Source organism: Lathamus discolor, chromosome 1, assembly GCF_037157495.1.
Source record: "Lathamus discolor isolate bLatDis1 chromosome 1, bLatDis1.hap1, whole genome shotgun sequence".
NCBI classification, from domain to species: domain Eukaryota; kingdom Metazoa; phylum Chordata; class Aves; order Psittaciformes; family Psittacidae; genus Lathamus; species Lathamus discolor.
The window spans coordinates 99,401,703-99,424,766 of NC_088884.1; the positions used below are offsets into that span (position 1 = coordinate 99,401,703).

The 23,064-nt window shown below is 37.5% G+C and overlaps 1 protein-coding gene across 12 annotated transcripts in view; it reads right to left on the reverse strand.

Annotated features, from left to right (window-relative positions):
- Nucleotides 1–23,064, reverse strand: part of INPP4B (inositol polyphosphate-4-phosphatase type II B) — a 342,362-nt gene that overhangs the window by 141,196 nt on the left and 178,102 nt on the right. The window lies entirely within an intron of this gene.

A 23,064-nucleotide genomic window follows, 5' to 3' on the forward strand; every position in this document is an offset into this window, starting at 1 on the left:
AAAAGTAGAGGATAAAAGAAGCACATACACATTTTAGCAGGAATGATTTTATGTCATGTAGATTAGATGACAAAGATTTGATTTCTGTCTAAATAAATCAAAAGAACAGATCTTGCCATAGATGATGAAACTTTGTATAATTTTTAATGGTTGACTACAGACACTGCAACATCTTGAGAAGGACTTCTGAAAACAAGTAGGAGATTCTATCTACTTAATAAGCAACACATAGGCTATGCTTCCAAAACTGTGTTAGTAGCCTTACATATCAAAATTATTTTAATTTATCATCTTCACAGGGACAGCACCAGTTTCACTGAAGCAAAACTAATACAACGAATAATATAGAAAAGCTTAACAAATATGAGCTTTAGTAAAGTGAAGTGGTCATTTTCACTTTAAGCAAGTACAATTGTACAGCCTACAATTTCTCCTCACTCCTTCCCCTTGACAGAGGGAATAATTATTTATAAAAGAAAAGCATTTTAATACCAGATGTATTATATGAATGGTAGTTATACATGTAAAAATATGGTCATCTCTTCAGCTTGAGGATAGGTTATGATACAGTGCTCTGATAATTGCACAGTATGCTATCTGCTGACAGGATGGTGGTAGTTCTAGAAAATTAATGTTTAGAAGCTTCCCCCTTCCACATATCATATCTAAAAGTGAAAAAGATATATGCAACAAAGAACAGCTTATATGTGAAATAATGCTGTACTCAGAGAATCTTCCAACTCATACAATAAATTCTCTGTAAATTGTTGCAGACCCTCTACATCCAACGTGATTACTATAGCAGCTGCCTGAACTCAGCATCTTGCAAATGGACCCTTTAAACAGAAATCAGAAGAAAGTCAGGACACCACTGGATAAAATGCATACATCTTTATCTAACTAATTCTAGCATGCATTTTGTATTGGGTCTGTCTGAGATGGAGTCAAGTTTCCTGATAGAAGCACTCAGTGCTGTACTTTGTACTGCTAAACAGAACGGTGTTGGTAACAGACTAGTGTCCTGGCATTATGGCTGCTTCTCCAGAATCCCCTCTCACCCACAGACTGGGGGTGGCCCAGATCATGGGAAAGGACACAGCCAGGACAGCTGACCCAAACTGACCAAAGGGATATTCAGACCACATGATATCTGCTCAGCAATAAAAGCTAAAAGAAAGCAGGAGAAAGAGGGTGCATTCATTATTTACGATGTTTGTCTTCTGGAGCAACCACTACGTGCACTGAAGCCTTGCTTCCCAGGAAGTCGCTGGACATTGCCTGCTGATGGGAAATAGAGAATAAAATCTTTCTTTTCCTTTGCTTCCGCAAATGACATTTGCTCTTGCTTTATTAAACTGCCTTTATCTTGACCCAAGAGGCTTTTTTTTTCATCTTATTTCCCACCCCCTCCCTCCCAGGAGGAGGGGAGTGACAGAGTGTCTTGGTGGGCACCTGGTGTCCAGCCGTGGTCAACCCACTACATATCTCAAGACATGAACTAATCTAGCATGAATATCAAGGCTCACTTGCCTAGTTTTCTAATAAAACCCATGCAATTTCCAGTGTTAAAAAAGCCACATCCAGCAACTTAATTGTAGCATTTCATTTAGAAGCAAACCCCAAAAACAAAACCCCAGATGCCAAAACCACCAACACCCTCCTCTTCCCATTTATGACTTTCATTTCTTCACCTTTCTGCAGGTGAGCAGCCAGGATCCTTATCCAGAGCAATAATAGCCACAGTTACAAATGACAAAAAAAGAACATGAGAATGTAATGAGAGCAGTGAATACTGAAGGTATTGGGATGGGCTCTTGCTTAACATCTGTAATTTATCCCACCTATGAGTAGAACAAATACAAAGAGGATAACATAGCTTACAAGCAAGTGGATACATAGGAAATTAAATTCTGTATCAGTCATGTTAGGGTAGTTATAAGACTTGTGTGTCATACCTGCTTTGCTAGCATCAGCTACTTGAAATGTATATGTATGCATGGGACAAGCTTATTCGGATATCACAAACTTAATCAGTCTCACCAAGTGATACGGTATTTTTGAGTAACACGCCATTTTATTTATTGCTCTCATGTCAGATCATTTTAAATTACTAAATAAATGCAAGAACAAACAATTGATTGCATTGTATTATGGGCTGCATTAAATATTGTATTAGGCAGTGGCTTTTTCCCAACAATTCCAAAAATAATTTTTAAACTGAAGACCACAAAGAAGTCTGGATATAAGACAGGTAAAATTACCAGAGAAACAGGCTACACAAAGCTATCTGTATTCCAGATTCACATGGAGGAACACGAGAAATGGGATAAGGAGAAGAGGAGATAAAGGTCCTGATTCAGGAAAGCATTCTATTTTGAGGCATTTCAGCAGCTGTCTAAATACCATTGATATCCCAAATGAAAGCAAAGGAGAACTTAAAAGTAATTAAAAAGGAAGTTTTCAGTTTTACAGTCAATTGATTAATTTTAAAGAAAAAACTTGCTTAATGATAGATTGTACTTTATGAGAATATACATGATATAGTGGAAAGAGTGTATTACTTAAGTGGCAAGGAGACATTTTATAAACCTGATTGGAAACTGTCAATACAATAGGTTATTAAACTTTCTGACATACACTTCCCAACCTGGTGATTATTTTTCACAGCGCTAGTGTCAGACTGCTTGAAATGAAGACTGAAACTTTTCCCTGATCTTAAAATGTCCCATAAAGCATGCCTTGATTTATACATACTTAATATCTCAAAAGAAGAATAAAAGGGGTCAAAATGCTTTTCAGTATTTGACTAACAAAACTTTATTACATGGAAAAATATTTAAAAAATCTAATGAGTTAAGAATTTAACTAAAAAAAGCCCTCAGCAAAATAAAAATACATAAAATATATATTTTACATAGAACTATAAAAGTATACAAATTGGTTACTTATACACCTTCAAGACAAGATCTAAAAGAAGCTGATTTTTTCCTATTGCATTCTGTAACTTCATGAAGTCACTCTGCTCAGTTTTAAACACTAAGAGATCTTGAAATAATACCAAATCTAATACTGTTGCAAGAACCTTAGCTCCAAAAATTGTCAACATAAGCATCATCACAGAGCAGTGATCACTTTATTAAATTCCTCATCTCGTTTTTAGAAAGATGAGAGTGAAATAAACTCAACATTAATGGATTTCAGTTCATTCCCTGTGAAAACTAAAACATTGACTTACTTGAAAGGCCACATTTAAAAATAATAGCTGAGTATTCTTTTACAAGAAAAGCCTAGCATTGATTCAAATTGCACATGAGGCTTCAGCTCAAGATAATATTTGCATTAACAAAATGTGTATGGCAGGTTGGATTTAAACACTGCAGCTTAAAATTCTCATCCTCCTACACAAAGATCATGGTACAGAAAGGCAGTGAATTATGCTTCACTTTTTACATCATCATTGCTCCACAAACCTGTGAGCAATTCACAATTGCATGTACCTTGAGAAGAACAGTTTAAGGGCAAATGAAGGTCCTCCCCCAAAAAAAACAACCTCAAGACTGCTCTGAGTTAACGGTACTTGCCTTCTTCCTTGTATACCAGAGAAGAAACCAAGACCCCTGAATGAAATTCACAAGATGTTTCACAAACACAAAAGTGACAGAATTCCAGACCTCTGCAGGGAGAGGGGAAGCCCACTCACCATGCAAAATAACAAGTTCTTAGAATCTAGAAGCCTGTTATCTGTGACCTCACGGAAATTCTTCTCTGATCTACATTCATCTCTAGAAAGCCATCTAATATCTATTTAAAATTAAATTCCTTTGCCCTCCAGAAATGAGGGATGAGGCTATTGGAGTCCATACAGAAAGTCCCAGATACTCTCAATGTCCTTTCATTACTGTCGTGCTAATTTTTGTTTATACCATCACAGTTTAATATAGCTGTTAATTTCTTCTCCTAAAAAGCATCTTTGGTCTTAGTACATACCAATTTCTTCCCATGACATCTGTGTGCATGAAGGGCTGCCACAGTGAAACATGCAGTTCCTGAAATGGCACCTCACTTATTATCTCACCATTGCTCATGAGAAGACAGAACAATGGTATTTTCAGCCTCTGTCAGAGAGTATTAATTCAGATTCCACGATACCCACAAAAAAAAAAAAAAAAAGACTCTGCTTTTCTTCAAAACTCATATGCCAACTGCAGTGTACATGCTTCCTGGGGTCTTTTTCTCTTATAAGAGTATAAATGATTATCCTTCCCTCAACAATGAGATAAACAGAGAAAGCTGCAAGCCCCTGCAGAGGGAAGTTAATATTTATTACAGTACTCGTAAGGATCACATACCAGAAGGTAACTTTCCAGGATTTATGAACTCCCCCAAACAGAAAGGTTTTTGAGTTGGAATGCCAGACTTCCACTCTTTTCCGTTCTTCACCACCAAGTATTTAACACTGAAGGAAGTTTGCTACAGAAGTTTTCTTTTCATATAATATATAATTAAGTTTTACAACTGATGTGTAGAGCAAACATAAAGCATATTACCCTATTTTATATTATAGGCATAAAAAGGAAACATACATAAAGAAACCCTTTCATTAAAAAAAAAAAAAACCATTTACCATTTCATAATTTTATTTATGAACATAAAAGTAGAAGCCTTTGTAAAAGATCCACTGCTGCTGGAGGACATGCATCAGGACTACTTTTCAGTGTAGCAGTTTGCCTATTTCACTTCTGACTTCAGTTCCTACTTAAAAATACTAATACTCCAGAATTTATATTCAAAACGTTAGTTCTTCCAAGGAAAATGTTAAGAAGCAGGAGCTGGAAGCATCAACATCACCATTAGCATCATTAGTTCTGTGGACAAAGGTCTCCTACTAATGTTTCTGTGCTCCTGTGTAGATTGAAGATATTTTTATAATTGTGCACTTCATTTGACAAGTGCCTACATTTAAGAGATCTCCTGCCACTACTAGAGCTATCATCAACAACCAAGTACAATAAATTTCAGAAAAAACGGTTCAAAAACTCAAGTCTGGAAGATTATATTTTTCCTGCTAAAACCAGATCTTTACAATGACAAAGACTAATTCATGTTTTTAGCCTCTAGTTAATCTTCTGTGTTACAGATGTGTTACATTTGTGCTACAGATGTGCTAAAGACCTCTCCAGAGCAGAGCCACTATTTTTGTTTCATTTCACCTAAATACAGGGTCATCGCAGTAAACTATTCTATCCAAGAAAGAAAAGCTGCAGACTGACCATTGTTTTGCCTTGAAAACATTTCTCTGTAAAGATAAGTGCCAGAAGCTAATAAGTATCATTTAACAAAACCATGTTTCCTGAGCAAAGACGCAGTTTGTTTCCCAAACAGCAACAACAAAAGCCTCTTCCAGTTACGCAGTTCAATTGTATCAACAGCAATATTTTTTCCTCTCACTTTTATCTCCCCTAAATTTCCCACATCCTCCACCGATAACGAACAGTCCCAACACATTCTTTATAAATCCCGCTCTGCTGGCAACCCATGAAACATCTGACAACATAATTGCTCTTGCCTTATGGCACAGGGCCAATATAATACAGATACTTGCTCTTAAGACACTAGGAGTCAGCATGGTTACACTGAACCCCTTTCTCAGAAAAGAGCTCTACTTGTTTTCTGCAATTCATTTTTTTCAGTAATCAGAAATTGCAATAGGTTCTGTGCTTGACTTGCAGCAGCCAGTTTGTGCTCATGAAGTTCATGTCACAAACGAAAGTCCTTTCCACTTTCCTAAATGTCCACATTCACAGACTTTTTCTATTAAAGCCTTTGCAAACTGGATCTGCAGAGTTTTAAATTCAAAATGATGGAAGTTCACAAATATGCCTTTCAGCTTTCTTTTAATACTCACCACAGCCTGTGGCCAAACGTATTCCTGGATGTTATATGCCAAGCATTTGTAATAGGGTTCCATAGAAATCCTTTTCTGTACAAATACTCAATTATGGTATTTGCACTATGTCATTTTCCACGAAAACGCACACACCAGTCTGAGTTGTGATTGTTCTGTAATCTAGCACTGACTTCCCTGCTTTTTACTTACACAGAATAAAAATCTGTTCTCTCCATGTGTGAAAAAAAAAATAAAAAAAAAAATCTCATAAATGGCTTTGTGCTCCTGCAAATTACAGGAATTCCTGTACAATAGATCAGGAGAGTCTCACACTTCTTCAAAATGGAGGGGGAGGAATAATCTCCACATGTTTGCATATTAAATAAGCGACATTTTTCACTCTTTTTTCACACTCAAAAAAGAGTGAAAACAAGCTGCAGTAAATAATTAAAGTGAAACCCCTAGGGGCTAACTGGAAACAAAGTAAGACTACACGAAATATTTCAGTGAAGTTTATACAGAATAACATTTAAATAAAAGATGGCTCAATTAGGTAACTAAATGAAATACCACTTCAAATCACATACCTTCTCATCAGCCACAGTAATACTTCGTGGAACTCCCACCCCAATATGTCCCCTCTTGCAACAAAGGGTTAATAAACCCAGCAGCTACAGCAACACCTCAGGTACCAATTCTTTGCAACAGATCCCCGTTAATTTCCGGTAGACAGATGAACTCTAGCCACAAAACCATTAAAAGAAAAATTCAGCTTCTACTGCTTTTATTACCTTTGAAGAAGAAAAAGAAGCATGTTACAGTCCTGCTATTTGGTTTAGCTGTTGAGAAACTGTTTTAAATTATAGCACTCTTGGCTCCATCCTGGTCAGCACTGTGCATATAGAGAAAGGGTAGGGGAAAAGCAGTAACTTCCCATTTTCCACACACCCCAAGACTGCCTGAAATACAGCAAATTGCTTACAGGGAATTTAGCTACAGGAAAGTAAAACTACTTATCTACGTGACTGATACTTTCACAAGGAACACTAGCAGTTCCATTTCAAAGCTCCTTGCTGGTCAATGCAGCCAGAAAACGGCCTTTCAGTAGTAGTATACATACTGCATCTAGGAAGAGGTGAGAAAGCCTGTACCAGGATGAAAACTCAGTTCTAAAGCCACTCATAGCTCACTGCATCCTGGGGAAAAAAGACGAAATGCTTAGTATTCCCCCCTCAGATAAAATGTAGATCTTAATGTCAAAGTAGCTCCCAGCATCACCTAAAAGCAGGGAAATCCTTTAACCGAGAACAAAGAAGTCAAGATGAAGCTTTTGAAACATCTCAGACTTCATGCAACAACAGTATGTAGCAACATCTAGACAAGGCAAGGAGTAGCGTATTAAAGACTACAAACTGCTTGAAGCTTCTCAGCATTCCTTTGTTTAAAATGATTAAGGACAACAAAAATGACAGAATTTTGTTAGCAAGAGAGCTTTCTTGCAACCAAGTATTGTTAGAAAATGAAAAAGGGCACACAGATGGATGGAGTATGTCCAGAGGAGGCCACCAAGATGATCAGAGAGCTGGAGCACCTATCCTAAGAACACAGGCTGAGAGCTGGGGTGGTTCATCCTGGAGAAGACTCTTCTTTACTGTGAGGGTGATGAGACACTGGCACAGGTTGCCAAGAGCAGCTGTGGCTGCCCCATCCCCGGCAGCATTCAAGGCCAGGTTGGATGGGGCTTTCAGCAAACTAGTCTAATGGAAGGTGTCCCTACCAGTGGCAGGGGCTTAGAACTAGATGAGCTTTAATGTCCCTTCCAGCCTAAACTGTTTTATTACTCTACAATTTTTTCCAGTGCATCCTGTTAAAATGGAAAGTTAACTCTAGAACATCCCATGCATTTCTCTGTATAACACCTACGCATTTCCCCCATTTTACAGAGGCAGAAGCTCCTATTTACCTAGCCACTATTCAAGTGCTTAGCATCTTCAGACACTAAGACTGGTTACCTAATACTCTGATCCTACCAGTGTACACATATTTGATCTCATGCACTGGGAGTAATCCCATAAAAACCAAACCCTCTACCGCATAGAAATACAGTATTTGTGACTTGCCCGGGATAAAATTAGGAACATAGGTTCTTGTCTCCTGTTCCACATACCACTGGATTACTCAGCTTCCTTCTTCTGTTCACAGTTGGGGTTATCCCCCTAACAAATATATTTCTGTATTCCAACCACTGTGCTGTTTTAATATCTCTTCAAAGCCCAAGACTTAATTGAAACCATCCCCAAAAAAACACAAGTCTCAGCCACACAACTCAGCAGAGCTACATTAAAAGACAGGCTATTCAGAGACATGTGGTGTGTAACTTCCATACTTTCTCTCATCCAACATGCTATCCAAGAGATTTATCTCCTCAGAGCACTTAGAAACGTGGCCGGCAAAACACGCTCAGCTATGAGTATCTTTGAGTTCTGAAGAAGAATTTGCATGCTGCCTTAGGACAGAAAACACTACATATGAAACTATTTGAAGGGCCATGGTTGCTTAACCACCTTTCTTTTATAACCTCAGATCTTGTTAATACACTAAAGCCAGTGTGTAAATACACTTGACTGGTTTTATTACTACACCAGTAATCTAGTCATTTTAATGACAAATATAAAATTATTTTGGAAAACAAAAACATTGAAGTTAGACTAAGTAAAAGAAATTGTTGTATTTGTACATCACTTTTTAATACCCTTTTCATTCAGGCTGTACAACGGAAACGTTATCAAGGAAGACAGAACTACTATTTTTCACTCACAGTTCAAAATCTGGAGACTTGAAAGCTGTGTCCCATGCCTAGTGGTGCCAATGAAAGTTTCTGCACTAGCTGCATATGTTTTACTGGAGAACAGAAATGACAAGCAGGAAATACAATGTCAACACTCATAAGTAAAATAAAATGTCTTCATTCCTTGTACTTAATGAGGCTTTTTTTTTTTTTTTAATGCCTCTTTTTTGGCATATCCACATTAAATTGAGCATTTTAACTCTTAATTTCACTTGTACCTCCCACTTCCCTAAACTCAATACCAATCACCAAGCAATGCACTGCCACTGAAACGAACAGTACAGCTGCAGTTACTTCACTGCTAAGGTAGCACATGTGGTTTCTGCAATGGTTTCCATTCTAGGAACACTAATATACCAGCATAAATTCTGCCCTAACAACATCTAAGTCACTAATGGCTATTTTCCTCAAAACCAGTAAAACAAGGAAAAAAGCATAAAAGGAGACAAGAAATTACTGTTGAAACTTCAGAATTTTTAGACCACAACAAAAAGAATGAAATTATAGTATCATTTTAATTAAATATGATATACTTAATCAGAACAGCCCTTTCTCAAAGATATCTCATGGGAAACTGGATTCAGATGAATGCTAACTGGCAGCAGTTTAGTAAGGAAAGTACAGTCTGAACAAAAATTGTTCTTCACAGGGGAAGAGTCAATAAGTGTAATGAAAAGTGTGCTGTTTCATAGGTATTTTCCAAATACAAAATGCCTTGCCAGTCATGCTTTTTGTAAAATAGATACTGCTTAAAACAATTAAGGGCCACTCCTGGCGTTGCCAATGTGAATTAGAGGCAAATCCAGGTCACTGAAGTAACACCACTACAAAAGCAGAAGCTTTGGGCCTGTAAAAGAAAATCTGGTATGAAAAAGAAACCAAATAGTAATTTTTGTAGTATTGTATTTTCAACCTCATTTTAAGAGTTTTGATACTTCAGCGCTGTTTCTTACATGAAAAAGGTTCTTTCACTAAGCAGGCAAAGGGGAGAATATATTCTGAGGACCCATGATAACAATTCAGAACTCTGTTTTCTTAACAGATGGATTTACCTCTGACCAAGATGGACCCATTCTTCCCTTTAAATACAAGAGAAGAATCTTTAAGAACTCAAAACTGCCAAGGAGAAATGCATTACACCAGGAACATACCTTAAGCTTGAAACCCTTATTTTCTCCATAGAAAAGCAATTACTTGATAAACAAGAGAAAATTAATCAATGAACCAAGATCCCACAAAATCAGGTTTCTTCTGCAGAAATTTAGGTATTTCCTAAGCTTATTTAAAATTTTGTTGAAAAGTTTGTTGTTGACTAAGTTTAAAATGCTCATGAGTGAATTTTGTTTATGTGCATTTGAAACACTATTCTATCACAATAGTTTCATTATTCATTATAATTATTCATTATTTCATGAAGACAACTTAAAGCTAGGACTGTCCAAAGGAGATTCTCTATCTGCTTGACTAGACTTTCAGCAAAACAAATGCAACTGTGTGCTTTAAAGATATCTGCATTACTTTCTGATATGTTACTCTAGCTCAGTGCTAAAACTAAAGCTCCCTAAGGAATCATAAAACTGAGAAGGGGAAAAATCTAAAGAGTGAACAACACTGATACGTGAAGCATGTAAAACCACCTCACGGTTTTCATTACCTGCAAGCAGCCTAAAACCTCTTGCTGCTGTTTGGAACACACCAACAGACTGAAGTCCAAACATATTTGAAGTTGCTGCCAGAAACATTGCAAATAAACTGTGGTGGGCACTAAAGCAAAATGTAACTATGTAGCCCAATGTTAAAGGAATGAATGACGCGTTTAACCTGGAAATTATTTGGAAATATAAACCACCAATTAATATAATGAAACCAGACCCTAACCCTCCATGTTAGACTCTTAAGATTAAAAACATAACTTACAGAGCTCAGAAAGATCGCATGGATGTCAAGCCTCTCAAATATGTTATAGGAGAAAAGAAGCAAAAAAAAAAAAAAAAAAAACAAACCACCAAACCACCCACCACCCCAGAACTCCTTCAGTTATGATTCAAACCGTTGTTAATGCAGTTTCCTCAGGTCCCATTAGCTCACAGTGTTTCATGCTCTTCATAGTTAGACTTTAACATCATCAGTAGGCTGACAAGGATAGTGGATAGTCTAGTTGGCATGTTACTAAAAACTGCAAGTTATTCTGGATCTTCCCAGTAGTTTAAGATTTAGTCAGGATTTTGCATCCCCCCTGACTGGTGACTGTATTACTGATGGTTGCCACAATATTTATACATACATATGCATATTCCTATTAGGAAAATACACATGTTCATTAAACAGATATTAAGCAGACTAATTTCTTATTTTCCTTTAATAAGATAACTGTCTAGACAAAGGAAATGCAGTAGCTTTTATCTTGTGGACTTCAATAAAGCAGTTGATATAGTGGCTTTTCAAAATTTATTAGTCGGTTAGAAAGAAATTAGAATAACAGACTGACTAATCAGGAAATGGCAGGGTTGAAACAGTAATAACAGTTCCTTGAGACTCAGTGGCAGGGCTAATTTTATTTCATATTTTCACTGAACACTACAACAAAAATTGCAGAAGCTTTGTAATAAAATTTAAAAGGCAGAATCTGTAAAAAGTAAAACCACAAAGGGATACAGAAAGAATTACACATGGGAGACCTGAGTAACAGACACGTAAGTGTATCAAGTACAAGGCCATGCATTCAATTAGTAACAACTAGCACTTCCTCTACAAGCTAGAGGCATGCCAGTTCAGGAAACAGCAGCAGAAAAGACTTAAGCATACCATTCATTGGCAGGCTGCGTATGAGGCATCAACAACTTTGAAAAAAGCAAATTCCTTTCCAGATATATCAGGAAAGGCATTTCCACTTCATGATCAATACTGTATACACTTGACATTCATATTCAAGAAACAGGATTAAGAAGGCTAGTAAGAATGGTGAACCACTTTCAGGTAATAAGACTAAAATAGCTCAATTTATTATTTATTTCAGCATCACAAAACAAGAGCTGCAAGGAGATACGATTATTTTAAATGAATTCAACTGCCCATTAACATGAAAGGAAGGAGATCTATTTAAACTAAGGCAGTACTCCCCAGACTTTAAAACTGGGGCTGCTGGAAATTAGAGAAGGGCAATAGACCTTCCAATTTTGTGTTCTCACTGACATTTGACACAAGAGACATTCTTAGCATATGCTGATAAAACAAATAAAAGTTATACCCCTCCTCCAAAAGACCATATTTTTTTGAATGTAATTGAAACACCGTAAATTGCCTTTGAGCTTTACTCCCCTTGAATTCTTTTGGGCACTGCTTGGCTGCTGTTATGCCTGTATTGCCCTGCAGGCTATGACTGCTGTTCTAGACCAGAGCAGAGATACCCTGCTATGAAGTCTGATTCATTTTTAACCACTTAGCCTATGTACATCCACTATGCAGCATGACAAATTCAGACAAATCTGAATTCCTGTCTGGTTTTGAGGTGCTTGAATAAGTATGAGCATTGTCCTACTTATAATAGTTCTTGTGCTAATTACATATATCAGCATGAGCACAGATCACTATTTTATTCCACACACTTCTTACCAGCCTATACTCCATTTCAAGTTACTTTAAATGGAAAGAAAAACAAACAAAAAAGCTGAAAAACACACCCCCCCAAAAAAACACACAACGGAAAAAAACAAAACAAAACACCCAAACCAAGCCCCCCCAAGAATGAAAAAATTACTACCTATTTTAAAATTCATTTTAAGAAATATTCCTTATGACATATATTCACACTGCCACAATAAGAGACATTCCTGCACCAAAATCCCCTTATACTTTAAAGAATTTACCCTTAAATCTTCATAAATTTAGCGTAAAGCTAGTTTTCATGCCCATCAAAACTCAGAGACCATGAATTTATAAAGGACATGCTGACAGAGATGAACTTTTATCAGAGTATTCTCACTGCTATATTAAACACTTAATTTCCTTTCCAGTAGTCCTATATAACAAACCTTTAGAAGCAAAGGATCACAGCCTTCACAGACTTCCCTGTCACTCTAAGAACAAGAATAATGAAGATATTATTTATATCTCAGTTCAAAAACACAACTGTTAATTAAAAAACAAGGGCACAGGCTGAATCCAAATTTACTGTCTTTTAACCCTTTTATTTATCAAAATTCCCCTTTGTCACATATTTACTATTGCTTTAGCTCTTTCAAAACAAAAGTCTTCATTCTTTTTTCTGAGACTCAAGTCATTCAGATTCAGTGCACCTGTTCTCACTGTTCTGAATGGCCAATTCAATTTTTAGATGGCTTTAACTCACTCAATTAACCAACATCAATCTTCATCCCCTCTAGAAAACAAAACAAAATACAATTTTTACACATTAAAAAAACCACCATGCTTTTGAACTGAACAGTCCATTTACAAAATATAAAAGACATTACATAATTCCTAATTGTGAGATTCTAACCAAATTCCACAATATACTTCTCTCCAGGCGTATAAGACAAAATTATGTTATAGTAACAACCTTCATGTTCAAGTTCAAAGAACAGTAAACAGAATAACAGACTAAACACAGTGATACCTACACAGTTTCCCAACAGAAATGTGAGGGAAGCTGCAGATCACATTAGTAATATTTTGCAATTCAGTCCAAAATGTTTCAATGGAAACAGTCTGTTCTGCTGAATTACTACTTCGTTATGGTTGTGGCAACTCTTTCCTGAAAATACTTTATCTTGGTGACATGTTGACTGTCTATAAACCTCCCAGGCATGGGTTTCCAGATTCTTTATTCCAAAGGTACTCCTACCCAATCTTCAATCCTCAGAGTCTTTGTCTCACTGTACTTGTACCTAGTAAAACTGCATTAAAACCTGAGTTTCTCCCCCTTCTTTCAGGTCCTACCAGCCATATATAAGTGAATTTCTTCATCTTGATTTTGTAAAATAATCACCAAGGCAAGGACTAAAAGCTGAGACACTGTTCTCCCCCAGACTGCCCAAAGTCTCTAGGTATCACTGTGTAGGCCAATGTATCTCCCACCCCCCATCTGATTACAGGAGAGCTGTAATCAATTTTCCTATTACAGACTGTTAGAAGCCAGTCTGAGGTACTAGCTTCTGATGGCAAGGAATGTATTCCATCCAGACTACTGGTCAATTAACTCCTGAAAGGGTACTTAACCTCCATCTTGAAAGTTTATGGAGCATATCACTTCTGTGTTGGCACATGGACATCTGTAAAAGAGATGCTATAGACACCAATCTGGCAAAGTTAGAATCACATTTTTCAAAAGTATGTAGAGACTGAAAATGGTGTTGGCAAACTTCTTTAGGCAGCTTTAAAGGCATCTACGTAGATATAGGTTGACTAGAAGTACCTCAAGTAGCGAAAAAATGGAAAATTGGATGCTTAACCTCATTAGAATCCATACAGCAGCTCACTGGCATCTTTAGGTGTGTAAATATCTCCAGTCTGAATATCCTTCTAAATTCAATCCATAAGCCTTAGCATAATCTTCAGCTACACTGAAAATTGATGTGGGGGAAGGTAGGGGGGAAGAGAAAACAGCCTGGACTTCACGTTTGATTCCTAAAAAGCACCTTAAACAATCCAGTACCATTCTAAAACCTTTCAGGTTTTTTTTCCAGTCCAGTGTCTAAGCTATGATTTCCTCAATGACTACTGTGGGCATATGAATTAGTTGTATCCTTTATCTGTTAAGAGAATATCTGAAAAACTGGCTTTTTTCTTGCTTTTTGTTTGCACTGGAGTAGAGCATTTATGCTGAAACACAAAGTAACTGATAAAGTGACATGAAAGAGAGCCTGCCACAAATTACATGAACCCCAAGGTGAACAAAAACTATATAAGAATCAACTCAGTATTTGCAGCTGACAACTGAACAGAAAATATTCAATGAAATCCATGCCAAAAAGTTCTCTTTTGCACAACAGTGATGTGCCTTGTGCTTTAAAAGACAGCCTAATGAGGAAGGACCATGAAACTGAGGCTGTCACAAGCCTCACTGTCACTTTTCAGAAGTCTAGACATTTGCCAGCAGACCAAATAAAGCTGACTAAAGTCCTTTTGTGAAGGTTTTAGTGCTTCTGTCAAGCCTTAGCTAGTTAGAGCTGTTAGCTCTGCACTGTCAGGTTACTGCCATGCTGGTTGCCCCAGTGCAAGCTGCTCAAGTCAAATGGGGCCCCTACACTAACAAAAAGTGCTGGGGAGTCCATGGCAAATCACATTTGACTCACTACTGAAACACATCTTCAAGTTTCTGAACTGAACGATATGTCACAACTTACTGTTGGGAGTTCCTGAGCATATCAAAAGTTCACAGGGAATTCAATAAGTTCCATGAAGATCAGTGAGGCACCCATCCTTGCTTTTTCTTTTCCATTCCAAGTAAGACTGTTCTGAAAGTACTAGATTCATATATGATTTCTGGAGACATTTCTGTACATTTACAGTACAGAAAGTTTTCATTAAGAAGAAATTTTCAAAGTTAAATTACATCCAGAGCTCAATTCAAATGCTTTAAAAATACTAACAGCTCTGGGGGAGGAAATGTAGCTTGCACTGACGTATTGCAAACGTCGTTTTCCATTGTAAAAACTGCTGCAATTAATATTATCTTTAAGACTGCCCGGAGAATCCAGTTAAACAGAATGTCTTTGCTCATTCAGGAAGTATCTTACTTTAATACATCCTTGCTCATGATGAGGATTTTTTCCTGAAACAGAAGTCTGGTCCCCTATGTTTGTCCATGTCCTTGATTCAAATAGCTAAAGCGGACTGTCAAACACCACCTAATACCTTCAGTAAGGTATGACTTCAGCTTTTATCTTCAAGCAGTATGTAGCATTGCCATCTCTTAGTCAAACAGTTGTTAACTCCAGAGGTGAGTACATTTAACTTTAAATTAAGAGTATCTCTTTCTCTTCCTCTATAGAAACTACATTTGCACGTGACAAGAGGGTCCAATTCCTTGTTGCAATACTGCCGTGCAGACACACTTTCTGCTGGAGGTCTGGCAGCATAGTTTGCAAAATACTCCTGAGAATTCTACAAATAACATGCAGCTAGGTCTCATTGACAGAAACTGACATACTCAACTGTTTTCCACAGGGTAAGCACACTAACCCCATACTATAGACAGGCCTGCCTGAACTCTGAAGCTGTCCAAACAGATCAAGCACAAAGGGAAAAGCACTGTGGCCTTTTATCCAGATATCCCCCACACTGAGTAATTTCTGTGCGGCACAGACACTTTGAGCCTGAGGTAGAGCTGTTAGATTGTTAGAAGCAATGTGGGCAGGAGCTGAAGGGCCATGCAGCTCACAGGTTCAGCATCCTCCAGCTTACTCCAAAGACATTTCACACTCTTCAGCCTACACGTTGTATATAACGATTTATGTAAATGTGAGGACAGAAAACTTGCCATCAAAAGGCATGCACAGAGACTGCACACTTTGCAAAACTTTGCAATGGTGTTATATTCAATTAGATAACCAACATTAAAATAATTATCTGCTGCCATGAGGCTTTTATTGTAAAACTGGGATGATACACACGCAGATTTCTTCAGACTAACAGGGCCACCACTGTCCTTCCTTGCACAAATATTTTCCAGTGAATAAATTGATGCAAGTTAATATTCAGTACCAAAATATTCTGAATATACTAACATTTTCATAAAACCCCAGAGGAGATGCAGTATGTGCTGCAAACAACTCTGTATTTGAACTAATGCCACCAGAGAAATACTGTGGTCACACGTTACCTCCAGTTTCAGATACAGACATTAGAGGACAGGACTGATTAACAGAACTGGTAAAAATCCAATTCTGGATATGAAGCTACCAATGCAACAATAAAATCCCTGTTTCTTTTTTTTCAATTTTCCTCTCTAAAAAGGAAAGTTTAAGGAGAGACACAGTTAACTTCATTAGTGGTTACAAGTGCCATATAGATTTAGAAATAAGGAAAAAGCACTAAGAAATAAAGATACCTGCTATGGTAGCCTACATTTCAGCTCTTTTATTCTAACATCCTGAAGAAACCATACCTCAAAAAGTAGAACCTTTTCTAACACACTGTGTCAATGTAAATACACGTACACATGTTCCTCCGGTATACATAGGAACTGTTCTGTTTACATAGGACACTGACCTTCAATGCTATTCAGCATTTCGATACAGACCATTTTCATCTGTCTTAGGATTTTGTTATTATTGACTCTAGAAACAACATACGGAAGAAAAGTCAGAGCACTAAACAGCACACACTGCTCTTTTAGACCATGTGGGACAAACTCCAATATTTTCACCCAGCTTATAAAATAAACTACTTAAATGCAATCTTCTCAGTGATCTGAAAACTGGGAAAGGAGGAAGAGATTAAAAAGGAACAACTGAAGCCCTCCTCTAAAAATTAATTTAAAAAACTTCATGTAAATAAATGCATCCTTAAGAATTTCAGCCGTCTCTCTTGGAAATGTTATTATTGCTCAGATACTAACCTATATTCTGGGCTGCAAGCAGCACCCCGCCCTCAGACTTCCTGCCAGCCCAGGCTCCAGAAATTATGCCATGTGGAAATTTTGACTCACCCAGTCAGCTAGAGCTGACAAGTTGTAAGTACCATCAGGCCAAGGATCTTGCTAGAAACAAACCCTTTCCCCTGAAAAGCACCCCCTAATGAAACTAAAACCACTTCAAGAGAAATAAATCATACAAGATGGCACATTCTTGGCCCTCTTTACCCCAACATTTCAAGGCTCCTTTGACCAATACCAGCACTTAAAGCAGGATTCATTTCATGGAAGACAAGAAAATAAACTAGCTTCAGAAATTTGAGGCAAAACCAAATGTCCCCCAAACCCACTGTATTTTTTGGTAAGGTGAGGTGCCGTTACAGGTGTTCTTATAGCATCAGCATTGGCTAATTTAGGAGAAAGTGTTTATCTGCTTAAAATAAGTGCTAATAATTATGTACGATTATTATACTAATTCAATCACAATTAAAACATTTCCCTCTTTGAAAAAGGCAACTTAATTTTTCAATGAAATATTTAAGTGGCTTTACTAAAGTATGATAAGCTTTTTCTCATAGTTTGTAGCACTAAATCTGAATGAGCCGTGAATAAATCATGTGAATGAGAAACAACAAATAAAATGAACTTACTTGAAATTACTATTTTGGTGTAGGTAAGCAAAATACACACAATTCCATATTCCCTGAATAGGACTTCTTTTTTTTTTTTTTTTAAGATAGTAAGAAATAAACTTATTGCAATTGCTAGTAATACCAGCACATACCGGCTGCATTTTTCAAGGAAAATAAAACATGCATTTTACTTACAGTTGTTTTAGCTACTAATGCTCTAAGTTCCATGTTTATAGAGGCTGAAACTGAATTTGTTCCCCCTTCCCTAATTTTCATACTCAATATCACACACAAAAAACATTACAACTTATTATACTCAATATTAGCATATTAGTGACCACAGAAGCAACTGACAATAACATCACCACCTAACCTAAAAGCCTTAGGTACAGAAAATAAGGATGTTCAGGTATAGTGTAATTACATGGACTCTGGATTAGCAATGCAGTTGTAGAGAAGCGTGGTCTTCATTTTACCTCCTTCTATTTTCCATCACACAGCTTTGTAGTCTTTGTATTATTCCTGTTTTAGTGAATTCTGTATTCAGAATTTGTTTGTACACAAACTCAAAAGACCTACTATCTTGAGGCTTCACAGTACTGATAGCTAACATAGCCTAACATGTCATTACTCTTTCTAACAGTAATGTCAAAGGAACTGGGACTTGAAGCCCACTCCAGAGACCCAGCTCTACCTGTACGCAAACACGCACATCCAGCTCTAACAGTATGCAAGCCTGAGATAGAAAAGGGTGGACTATTTAAGTTCTTAGCATATCAAAGTTTGGCCGCACTTTATACTTCAATTTCTCTGCCTCTGCACATGAGTCTCCTTTCCCCCCGATACTTTCTGCCTGTCACATCCCTAGCAATCTTTTTGCTTGACCAGCAACTCCCCATCTGCCACTCGCATGCCCAAATCAAATTTCAGCAGTCATGTAACAGAAAACAGCCAAACAAACTGCTTCAGCGTGGTGTGTTATCTACGATAGCAATGATGGGACTACCCTGCTATGCACTACTAGTTTGGTCCTCTACAACACATCTAGAACTGAGACTCTTGAGATTCTTCCTAGCCTCCCAGTATGCACTTTGTATTGGAATGTTGGCCGGATACTCACCACATCTCTCCTCCTGGTTTCTAGGAGAGGACAGGTAACTGATAAGGCCAAGGATGTCTCAACAGATAATGAATCTCTGGACACAAGTCTCGTGCAGTATTGTACATACATGGAAACAGTCTTTCAGGAAGCCTCTCAACGGAACAGGGTATATGTATCTACATTTTAATTTATACTGCAAGGACAGCCTTTTTTCTGTCATACCCAAGCCTGAAAGCCATTTGGGCATAGTTAATTATTCAGAAACTTTCTTGTCACAGGGGTGATGTTATTTCAGAACAGGGTAGCAATAACTGGGCAGTAACTGTCCAGAGCTTTGACACTGAGAGATAATTTCTTGAGCAAGAGTCTTGCAATTACTTCTTTTTGAAGAGCTGCCAAGTTATTCCCCAGGAACAGAGGCAGTGAGGATCTATAGCTAGAACAAATCAAGAACCTCCATGCTTGATTTCACTAAAGCAGCTGTGTGTCAAGATACAAGCTTGCAAGCATCTCAAAGACGTACTGACTGCTGCCTTCTACAGGAAATAAATCACATTTGTCCCACACAAAACAGATTTTGCCAGGAAGAACACTATCCTGCCTGAAGTAATCTCACCAAAGAAAGTTTTCTCCAAAACCAAACTTACAAATCTGCATTTTATGACAAAACAGATCCATACAGCGGCTCATGGTGCACATGCTGGTGCAATCAAAAGAATTAGCTTTTATCACTCAATGCACCTAGAAAAAAAAAAGTTTAGAGCTTTTGACTGCTTCTGACACTCCCAGTAAAACTTCTAAAGGGTAAAGAAGGGAACATAACACTGTGATCCAATACTGCCTCTGGTCCTGCTCCCAGATTTTGGTTGAAGTAGCACAGACATAAACTTGCTAGACAGTAACACACCTGCCTAATTTTGTGCTAACAGATGCAGAAGAGAGAAGGTAGTATCCTCCACTCTTCGTTCTGCTCCACAGAGATACAGTGATTTCTTTGTTTTGCCTAACAATAACACAGTGACAAATGCTCATAGTCTTCTATAGAACCAAAAACCTAAGCAATATAGGCAATATGTAACCAGCAGATACACAACGCAAGAACACTTCAGCCTCCACCAGAAATAATTGTACATATCAAGTCATATCAATGTACTACACAGTTAAAAAGTTTTCTTCTAATCCCACAAGAATACATACTCTAGTATTGGTACAAACATACTACTCTTTGGTGTGCATGACAACAAACTTGCTTATCAACTTGTAGACAAAATAATTTGTTTTAATTTCTTTCTAGTGAAAGCATCAATTTCACTTGAATATGGCTCAGGTGTAATATTTACAGTCAACACTTATAGAACAGTCTTTGCAAATCTGTATCTCTGGTTTTGTTCTAAACAAAGTTACCTCAAAAGCTCTATGAACCATTACATATAAGTCATTACAATAGTTGTTTTAAATACTGTGCCTTACTGGTACATGCTGAAGCTGGCAGAGAAAACTGGGGAAGAACAACAAAGATAGCGGAAGGAGGTGTAAGGAAAATAGACACAGTGTTCACTACTCCAAACTGAAATAAAACAAAAAAAAAATAAAATAAAAAAAAATAAAAACAAAGGGAAAAATGAAATCTTACTAAAATTGTTTGGATAATTGTGACTTGCAGCTTTTTCATTTCACATTAGTGAGACTGCATATACAACAAAGGATATAAAGATAATAAGACTGCCAGAATAAGCATCAACAGCTGCATGGTACTATAAAAAACTTTGACTATTCTTGCTTTAAAAATATCATAGCTGTGATGAAAAGAAAGCCAGAGGGGAAAAAAGAAAAAGAAAGAAAAATTCCACCAAAATCTCAACACCCCAGAACGCTGGAAAAACACACCAAACATACTAAATATAACCCTACCTAATGTCACTGTGGCAGTGACTGCTTGACAAAGATCCACGACCTCATCAATGAGTCATTCAAGGTGAGGGAAGGCAGCTTACTTCTCAGTGAAAGGAAATCTCATATACTACAAAGGAGTTGATACTGTGTGCACTGAAACTCAGTTTAACTGTTGATGTTTGTAATGTTCATTCACATTTATGCTGGAGAGATTTTCAGAAAAGCAAATACACTACACTTTGACCATGCTACTGACTATATTTGTCCTTTGTTCTCTTAGTTTTCCAGCCAACATTGCACAAACTGCAACGGTTTATTGAAAAACTGCATGTTAGAAAGCCAGATTTTTTTCCTTCTTTTTATGATCATGCAATCCATGGTGAAGAAGACAAAACAAAGAACAGATCAAAACAAAATCCCCAGTTCTGGCATGAAAAAAGGCAAGCATGGAGAATTTCAGCCACATGGGAATTTGCTTCTGTAGTATACTGCATAATGATTGCATAAAGAGGCTTTGATTACTGTAAAAATCAATGATACAAGCATTTCTAACAACACTGGAATTCCTAAATGATTACATAAACCTTGCATGTTTATTCATCAAATATTTAAAGTGCAGCATAATTCAAACCATTTAACTACTTTACTCAGAACAATTTATTATGCTCTTCTAACAAAAACTTGCTCAAGAAGATAGTCTCACGTTAAGTCCAATGCATGCAATTCTTTTTTAAATAGAATTATTTCCTCAGCTTTACTTCGAAAGTACAAAATTTCAAATGCAGATATTTCCTGGTGCAAATACATCCATAACTGTATAGAACACTCTTGTGAGACACATGGTAATGGAGAAAAATCTGTTTAAATAAACTGAATTTGTTCTGTTTTCCCAGAACATACACACAAAAGCTTGAAAAGAAAAATCTGTTTCCAAACTGGTTTTAAGTGCCTGCTTTCATAACACAACAGCAAAAGCAGATTTACCTCTGCTCCATATATATTTCTTTTCATCCTTTCAATCCTTGTTGCATCTAAATATATTAAGTATTATATTTTTTAAACATTTTTTGCCACTGAAGGACTAGATTTTATTATGCTGAACCTTTTACCTTTTACATCAACATAGGTAAGTGCCTTTCTCTAAGGAGAGATGGAAGAGGTAGCTAGCAAAGTTAGCTTTTGCACAGGAGTTAGTAGGGCTCACTGAAAAAGCTTTACATTAGATTTGAAAGGGAAAGGGGGAAAACCAGGCTTACCTGACATAAGCCTCAGAGGCCCAGTGTTAGAGGGATGGTGTGCTAGCAATGTCCTTAGGTCTGCCATCTCAGTGGAAGTAGGGAACGGAGATCTGTGTGGCAGCAAAGACGCAAGGGCTATTGATGTATTAGAAACCACTGAAGCACCAGAGAATGGTCACATAGGAATTAGGGCTTCTCTCCCCTAAAAGGTGGGGATCAATAGCCCAGCTGAAGTGCATTGACACCAATGGGCAGCATGGGCAACAAACAGGAACAGTGGAAGACATAATTGCCATCACAGAAATACAGTGGAATGACTCTGACAACTGCAGTGTGCAGTGGATGGCTCTAGACTCTTCAGACGGGAGAGGCAATGAAAGAGAGGTGGTGGAGTAGCCCTAAATGTTAGGGACTGTTTTGATCATCTAGAGCTTAATGATGGCAACAACAGGCTTGAGTGTCTATGGGTAAGAATCAGGGGAAAGGCCAACAAGGCAGGTATAGTGGTGGGAGACTGTTACAGATCACTCAACCAGGAAGAAGAGGCAGATGAAATGCTCTGTAAGCAGCTGAGAGAAGTCTCACAATTGCCAGCCTGCACTGTTGTGAGGGACTTCAACTTACCAGATGACTGCTGGAAACACAACATAGCAGAGAGCCAACAGTCTTAAAGGTTCCTGGAGACCTTCCTGACTCAGCTGGTGAGTGAGCAAACTAGGGAAGGCACCCACTGGACCTGTTTGTGAACAGAGAAGGACTTGTGGGTGATGTGATAGTTGGAGGCCATCTTGAGCAAAATGATCATGAAATGATAGAGTTTTTGATTCTTGGAGAAGTAAGGATGTGGGGGTCAGCAGAACTGCTACCTTAGACTTCCAGAGGGCAGACT